This window comes from Abramis brama (assembly GCF_963993115.1).
Source record: "Abramis brama genome assembly, chromosome: 15".
Classification (NCBI taxonomy): domain Eukaryota; kingdom Metazoa; phylum Chordata; class Actinopteri; order Cypriniformes; family Leuciscidae; genus Abramis; species Abramis brama.
In genome coordinates this window covers 35,824,130-35,833,300 of record NC_139977.1, presented here as the reverse complement: position 1 = coordinate 35,833,300, position 9,171 = coordinate 35,824,130, and the positions used below count along the sequence as shown (strand labels likewise).

At 37.1% G+C, this 9,171-nt stretch overlaps 1 long non-coding RNA gene across 1 annotated transcript; it reads left to right on the top strand.

Moving 5' to 3' along the window:
- The first annotated feature begins 4,166 nt into the window (after positions 1 to 4,166).
- Positions 4,167 to 8,961, top strand: LOC311097686. Its single transcript, XR_014609299.1, has 4 exons — positions 4,167 to 4,334; positions 4,480 to 4,575; positions 5,549 to 5,833; positions 5,967 to 8,961. It is a non-coding gene; the product is annotated as an uncharacterized lncRNA (long non-coding RNA).
- Positions 8,962 to 9,171: the final 210 nt, after the last annotated feature.

The following is a 9,171-nucleotide window of genomic DNA, read 5'->3' as shown; positions in this document are numbered from 1 at the left end:
AACAAATGAAAACACTTACAGATTTCAGTTCATCAGGGAATATGAAAATCAACAAGTTGTAATTTGAAGGGAATCATTATTGAAGTCAAACACAAAGATGTCAAATGTGCGTCACTATAAAATATGACTTCTGCTGTTTTGATATTATTCTGAAGGTTTGAATGGTTTGATCAGAATCAAGATCTCTTTAGTTCCAGTGAATTCTGTGACGCTTCCAGCTTTAATATCATAAAGCAGCCTGTGATTATGATGATGAGTTTATGACAGAATCACTTTTATTCTCCGCTTTCTCCATCATGTGCTTCATCTGTCGTTTCACACAGAAGATCTCTCTGTTTCTCTTTCTGATAGAGTTAGAAACAGGGAATAATTGATGTTCTTCCCAGAGACTGTGTTTCTGGATTCTTCTGTTAGCAGAAGCTGATGATGATGTTTCATATCAGGCAAATCTCCATCAGCTCCTGATTCAACAATATGACAAACTCAGATCACTCATACATGCATTACAATCATGAGTCTCAGTATAATGTGTTTTCCTCATTTAAAAGCTCCTGAAAGATGTCATTTCTCTAGAAGATGAAAATAAATCCACACATTCATTCACACAGAACATACCTTAGTACTTCTTCAGATCAATATCTCCTCTGAATATCTGATGTGAGACGCAGCCGTATTGTTTCCTGAAGAGTTTCAAGAGTCTGAATGTTAAATGTAAAACTCAGATCTGATAAACTCCATCAGCTGCTCATTTAATCATCTCTGATTTATTAACACTGATTTCCATCAGCAGAACATTAGTGACTTTAACAGACGAACTGAAGCTGTTCAGAACAACAACAGATCAACACTTACTCAATACTCAATATCTACTGTTCACAAACACATCATAGTATACATTAAAGCAGAAGTTGCTAGAAGTTCAGTCATTCACACAAAATGTAAAATCACATTATTATTTGTGAGTTGATAATGAATGACATTCAGTGAATTAAACTGAGAGAATGTCACTTGTTTAAAATAGAAATGAAGGCATTGTAAATAAATCTGTATGAGTGTGTGTTTTCTATTCCTCCTAACACACAGAATATGATCTGCAGTTTTCATCTTTGTCCACTAGATGTCAGAAGTAGACTTGAGGTGAAACTCAAAGGCCTTTAGTTTCAGGATCAGAGACAGTGAAGAGAAATCAGAGAATCTGATCTGAAGCTCAATGAGGATCATCATGTGTCTCATATGAAGCAGAAAGAGACTCTCATCTGATGTGAACCTGGAGGACAAAGTGTCCCAGTAACGGAGGATAAACTCCACAGTCTGAGGATCATATCGAGATCTCTTCTACACGCTTAAAGAACAGAAACGACCTTGAAACTTCAGCGTATCAGCAAATCACTTTAGAGACTAGAATGGCCTCTCGATTTCAAGTCTCTTTATAAACCTCCCTTTTCTTTAGTATATTCATTCTTTTCTTTGGCTGGTTTTACTCATTTATATTTGAGTCTTATATTTGCTACTCCTTAATAGTTACTATTAGCTATTGTTGCTCTTATTTTTTATTTATTTGTCGTTATGCATGTTATATCTTCTTCTAACCTTGTTCTTCTGTAAAGCACTTTGGTCAGCCTAAAGGAGCTTCCTACTAAAGCCTCTTATAATGAGACGCTGCCCCAAAGTGATCATACAGGAGCGTATATTCCTGTTTCTTAAAGGACCCACACAGAGGAGGAACAAGCTCAGCCTATAGAGACATAAACTGAGACATAATCTGAAGAGCACGTCCACCGGGGGGGAAACAATCCAACCCAGCTATAGCAAACAGTTGTCTATTAGACGCTGAATAGATGTAAATCTTCAACATCTAATTACAACTTTTCAACATTGAAAACAGGCCAATCTTCAACGTCTTGATGGAATATGTAAAACTCTTTAAATTTATTTGAGATAATAATGAACATGGTTTAGTTTGTTTTTCTCAGTTATTTTAGCATGTATAACAGACTTATCCTGTCTTAGAAGATCAGCTGAAAACATGTAGTCAAACAGTCCAGCCGAAACTACTAAGTTAAAATCACGTCGTGAACCAGTCCAAGGCGGACCGACTTATTTTCAACCATATTTCAACGTTGAAAGACGGTAATCGTTTACTGGGAACGTCTCCATTGACTTTGTATTGTGTGAAGCTTCCTTCTTGTCATTTCTGACTTATAACAAAAACTAAACAATGTCTAAAAGGTGAACAGCAAACAAGCTAAAAAACCCAGAAATAAGTTTCTATAAACTGTCGACCCCAAAAAAACGAGACAAAAGTGGATACAGGCAATAAGACGTCTCATCACTGCAGAGAGAAACACCTTCATATCTCTGTCTAGCTGGAGCTCTACTGTACAGATACAGTAAACAGCAGAAGCACAAAAGATCAATGAAAACTGTAAGACTGCAGAATCAAAGTGAGTGAGAGATTGATGATCAGCGTCACGTCTTCATGTTGGTCCTCAGGACTCGCTCCACAATGTCACGAATGACACACAACGGCTCAAAAGTGTTCACACTTGATTCTAATGATGTGATCAAACCAAGAATATGAGCCCGTCCAGAAAAGCTCACAGTGTCATTGCTAAAAAGAGCATCATGCTTGACCCGTGAGCATTGTGAGAACTCATGACTCGGATATTTGTGGAAGAGTTGTAGAAAGGCTCAGGTTGAAATGGATAAAGTGCTGGTTCACTATAATGAACAGAAACCCTTGGCAGTGTTTGAGACTCTTGGGCTTCAGGCTTTATTCCACATGGATCTTGATGGATGAATTATGCCATATTGATAATGAAGATTTGGCGGATGTTTTTGCTGTCAAGACGTTTTCACCAGTATCTCTCAGGCAGATTTCATGATTTTTACGAACTATAAACCCTACACTGAGACTCCTGCACTATTCCCAGCCAATGCCATCCTTTCACACTTGAGTTTGATCACTTAAGACTATATGTTTCCATCACCCTGGTTTCAATCACATTCTGAAGTATCGCATCAGAAACAAGTGATGGAAATGCCAAATTTTAGGGAAAAAAAAAATTTATTTGCAAAAAAAGTTTTTACGTTTTGACTTAATGTGAATAATGGGAGATGGAAACACATTTGCCGAATAAATCCTGATAACGGATAGCCGGTTCTTCCTCTCAAGTATCTTACAATGCCTACCCTAGTATACAGACAATATATTATACAACAATTTATAACCCTCATTTTTATTCATAACCACGGACAACCCCTCCCCTCCCCTATTGTAGAAATGCTAGTATCACACAATAGAAATGCACAATGTCCCCTTACTTCAGTCTGTATAGGAACAGATAAAAGTGTTGATCTCTAGAAGGATTGTGTGAAGATAGAAGATCAAATGGGCTGCAAAGTTATTCAAACACTTGTGAACTAATAAAAGAATGTTTAATTGACTGTCAGCCAATGAAGAGATGCCAAGATTGGGGATTTATGATCATGTCTTCAGGTTATCAGGTCTGGTATTCAGGGTGTAACTCTCGCAGTGAAACTAAACTTGCTGAGCATGAACAATCTTGATCCATGTTGCAGGTTTAAACACACACACACACACACACACACACACACACACACACACACACACACACACACACACACACACACACACACACACACACTGCACAGAAATACACCAGGGGTTCATATCAGGGCTGGTAGAAGCACTGGGAGCCGATTATAGCACTTAAACACGGAAAAAGTCAAAATTTCATGATATGTCACTTGTAATGACAGATGCAGACGTGTGTTTGGCTTCTTCAGAAAGCAAGACAGTATTGCACTATTGCACTATGAACAGAGTAAAGTTGAGTCTGTTAAACTGCCTCCTTGTTTTAGTTACCTGTAGCATTACAGAATTCATTAATGAACGTATTATTAAGGTCAATATAGACTAAAAACCTCAAATAGTGTTCAGTGCTCGTCTTGCAGCGACGACAGGACAGCTTACATGCTTTGTTTGAACTTTTGAACTATTGAAAACCAAATGGCATCGCCGCGGGCAGAAACCTGCAGAAACATGCAATCCTATTTACCTGATTCTTCAGCTTCTGGATTTTTTATTTCCTGATTCTTCAAATTCTTCCACCAACTCAAAATCAAAGCTACACCTTGAACTGGAGAGGGAGAAGAATGTGTGTGTGTTTTCTGCCCCGCTCAGGTGTGTTTTCTGCACAGGTGATCTTGACTTTGAGCTCATTGAGTCTGAGGAGAATCTCTGCAACTCTTCGCTGATATATTCGGGGATTTTATTAACAAATCATTCCACATCTCTCTTCTTCTCACAGGTGAGATATATGTTTGGTTTTGAAAAGGCTACATAATTTAATGATTAATTTTAGCCTATTGAGGAGTTTCATTTTCATATATGGATCAATGGATTATTTGTCATTTTATCATACAATGTTTTAATTGCTTAAACATTTGTCTCAGGTTCACAGTTTAGATGATGAAGAAATGCATGAAAACACAACGAGTGAAACATGAATCTTGAGAAGTTCAGACGGAGCAGCTGCAGTGAAAAACACTGTGAGTAGATTAATATCAGTCATTCATATCATCATATTTCATCAGTCCAGATACAAACAAGGAATATATCAGGGAATCTTCTGCACATCACTAGTGTTTGTGTTAATGATGCAAATGCCATTGAATTTGTCCTTATTTGTAGATTTTACTAGTGGAAACTGGAAATGACTTTTATTACAGAATGAATGCTGATGTTGGTGATTAATGTTGTGCTGAACAATTTCACTCTGATAAGAACAATTCTGACTAACTCAAACCTATCTTGATCTACTGTAATGGTGTATTAAAGGCTTTAAAAGCTGAAAAACATTTTACAACAATAACATTGTCATGATCCTGGTTCTTGCTTTCTCTTTTTCTTTTCTTTGTCTCCCTCTGCTGGTTTTACGCCCTACCTTCTCTTTTCTTACACACTTACGCACACACCCATTATCTCTTCCTCTCATTACCGTCAGCTGGTTCTCATCCACTTCTCATTATCACACCTGTTCCCTATCTTTCTCTTTTGTCTACGCTATATCTAGCTCTCTCTTTCGTGTCTGTGTTGTCGGATTATTGTTTGATCTTGATGCACGTCGACGACTGCTACCGTTACTTCTCAGTTGTCTTGTCCTGTCTTGTCCTGTCTTGTCCTGTCTTGTCCTGTCCTGTCCTGTCCTGTCCTGTCAGTCTAGCAGAGGGTTCCACATCTCACCTGTTTTCCAGTCCACGCTGCTCAAGAGCCGTCCGGAACTACGGCTGAGATCATCTATAGTTGTATATAGAGAAAGCAGCGAAGTACTCCTTGGTTACTTTATGTGAAGAGATTTTCTGTTTATCAGCCTGAACAGCGTTGCCTAATTTTCTCATTAAAAGACTGTACCTGCTATCGTCTCTGGACCCCTCTGTTTCTTGTCAAACATGAACTAATCTGAATCAGTTCAGTCACTGTATTATAATTATTATGATAACGGGTTGTTTTCTTCATTTCCAGTCTCTGTTGATCCAGTCGGAGCTGTAAAGTGTCGTTCTGATGAATCAAATATGATCAAACATGAGGTGAGAAGAGAAAGATCTACTGAACAGATTCAAATGGAGTTTATAAATGAAATCACACACCCAGAAAACTGCTGGAGCCTCAGAAATCACAGATCAGCAGAAAACAAGAAGACTGAGAGAAAAATGGAGGACAGAAATGAGACACAAACCAGTGAATCACCAGAGGAAAGAGGACAGAGACGTGACAGATGTGACAGTATGGAGAGAATAAAGCCATTCTGTGAGTGTTTGATCATTACTGAACTTAATTTAATCTTTCATCACATTTTAGTCGGTTTTAAATTGAGAACATAATACAATAAACTCAGAACAATATACAGTATATGAGAATAATCTAATATGTATATTTCTAGTCTCCTGTGATCCAGACGAGCCTGTAAAGTTTGATTCTGATGTCAAAACTGAGGAGAGATTCTCATCAAACCATTCATCATGTTCTCAAGATCATCATCATCATCATCATCACTGACATCCATCAGCAGCTGAAGACCTGAACATCTTCATCATCATCATCTTCGTCATCTTCATCATCATCATCATCACTGACATCCATCAGCAGCTGAAGACCTGAACATCTTCATCATCATCATCATCATTATCATCATCATCATCATCATCATCATCATCACTGACATCCATCAGCAGCTGAAGACCTGCACATCTTCATCATCATCATCATCATCATCATCATCACTGACATCCATCAGCAGCTGAAGACCTGCACATCTTCATCATCATCATCATCACTGACATCCATCAGCAGCTGAAGATCTCAACATCTTCATCTTCCTCATCTTCATCATCATCATCATCATCACTGACATCCATCAGCAGCTGAAGACCTGAACATCTTCATCATCATCATCATCATCATCATCATCATCATCATCATCATCAGTTCACTCCTGGACTCTAGTCTCATATGTATTTATGATGTCTATGGTACAGACCCGAGAACTGTTTCTTTCGGACACGTTGGATACGGAGAGCCGCTGTGCTGGAGAGACTGCACGTGCGTGATAGCTCTGTCTCTGAACCCAGCTTTCTTTAGGACAGCGATGCTGAGCTGATAATATGAGCATGGGTGAACCCAGCACTTGAATGAGGGGGCGAATTTGGCAAATATAAGTTTATTTAATAAAAAATTAAACGTACTGGAAAATGCAAATGTTAAACATTTTAACATGATGAACATGCAACAAGAAGTCAAAACATGTAGGCCTAGGTCTAAATGTATTTTACTATTTACTATTGTGTATGCACGTTAGCCTCTATTTTAAGTTTTATGAGCTGGAACCTGGTTTTTGTAAAAAGTTGATGAACACTAGTTTATTCATGTAAGACATGTAAAATATAGCTACGGGTTTGCACATCAGTGCTTGTATTGAAAACTTTGCATGCATTTTGACGAAAACATGACATCTCTGGCCGTTCCGTTGGTTGGTTTGTCCAGTCACAGTGTCCGGACAGTCCGGCTCAGCTTTTCATCAGTCGAGCAGCAGAAGTGATTCTACTAATGCACTGTTTTCCTCCACGCCGTCAGCTGTGACAGAAATTACATGATTACGTAAGGACGCAAAGAACTAGTGAACCGTTTTTTTCTAACCGATTGATTGAACCGAACTGTCCGAAGGTTGACGAATGCGCATGCGTCGCGTCTGAACGTGTTGTTGTCTTTGGAGCTCCATCGATTTGATTTATAATTCTTGATTTTCTCTCTAAACTCACTTACAACGAACATTTTCAAGTTTCAAGTTTTTATTTATTTATATAGCACATTTAAAAACAGCAAACAGGGCTGACCAAAGTGCTGAACAATATACAAGATACAAAGCAAGGACATAACCACACATTCATTACAAAAGCTCACAATGTATTAAAACACTGATTCTTGAGAGTCGGGACAAAACATGTCCCACATAGAAAAGTCTAATTTACAGCAAAAATTAAGCAATTCATCATGATTGACATACTTACAAAGTTAAATCTAAAGGAATTCTATATACCTATCTGATTTTTAGAATAAACTTTTTTATCTTTTTGGGGAAAATTTGTTTAAATGTATGGTCTGTGGTTAGAAGGTCCATGTTATTGCACTTGTCCTCAGCAAGAGGTCACAATATTAACCATCCCAAAAAACTTAAAAAAAGCTCTACAATTGTGAAAACATATAAATCAATTAAAAAATAAGGGGTATAAATATAAAAAACAATGCATGAAGTGAACATCAAACAATATTTTCCATAAAAATCTGCCTATTAAAGTTGTGTCCTCAGTTTCTGTCAACTCCGTCAGATTTTTTCATAAAACTCTTTAAATCAGGAAATAGCATGGTCAGCTATATCCCTGAGGACCCCCTTTCATCTCCCTGCCTGTGGTGAATGCAGCACTACCACACATGCTCTGGTGCGTTTTACATTTTTTTATATTTTAGACAAACAATGTCAATATTCCTATGGTCACAGCTGCATCATGTCAATACCATATTTTTGTTAAGATACTTTTTTTTTAAACCATAGTGGATTGAATTTAAGCATTTTAGTGAGGTTATTGGGACAGCTAGCAACTGAGGAAAAACTACCTAGCTGCAGTGTACAATACATATTTTGGCGGGAAAATACATGCCCTTACGTCAACTCCGTCAGACGTCAACTCCGTCAGGTTCTATGTCTGACGGAGTTGACCTGTAAGCTGACGGAGTTGACAAATCCACCAATAACCTCTTAATGTGCGAATATAATATTATTTGTGAATATAGTGAAGGGTTAAACTGTTATTTCAGGGTTTTATTTACACATAAATGCACATACATAGCATGCATTACATTATTTAACCATACACATCTGACTTGTAGATAATGGGCAGGCAGTGGTCTGCTTATTATTGTGTAACGTGTAACTTTGCCAGCACTTTAATATATATATTTATATATGTAGAGACAGAGATAGAGAAATGAGAAGCCAGTGTAGGGCTGGGCGATATGTCCAAAAAAAATTATCACAATATTTTTTTTTATATCAGTCGATATCGATAATTATCACGATAAATGTCTTTCAAGTTTAAAGGCAGATTTTTGCTCCTAAGTGAAAGTTGTAGAAAACAGAGTGTTAATTGTGGTTTTAAACTACTCTTTATTGTCAGAACATATCATGACAAACAGGTGAACATTTCACAAATCTGAGGTAAAACATTCAAACATTTTTCGTCAACACCGTCAGTTTTTCCGTCAACACCGTCAGATCTTCGTCAACAGCGTTGGATGTATGTATGTTTTTGTTCATTTTTTGGGGGAAAAAAATATTCTTCCTTCAGTTTATGTTGTTTTTGTAATAAAGGACCATCTGATCTACATCCTCTTATGTTTTATTTATTTAAGGAATTTATTTTTACAATATTGAAATTAAAATCAAAGTTTGAAAATGCAAATATTTAGAAATTGAGTTTTCAGAATAGTGTGAAATCACAACTTAAGTTTATATATTGTATTTTTTTACATATCAGAGTAACTAAACACTATTACAATATACTTCAGAACTTTAGATTCTTGTTGGATTTGAA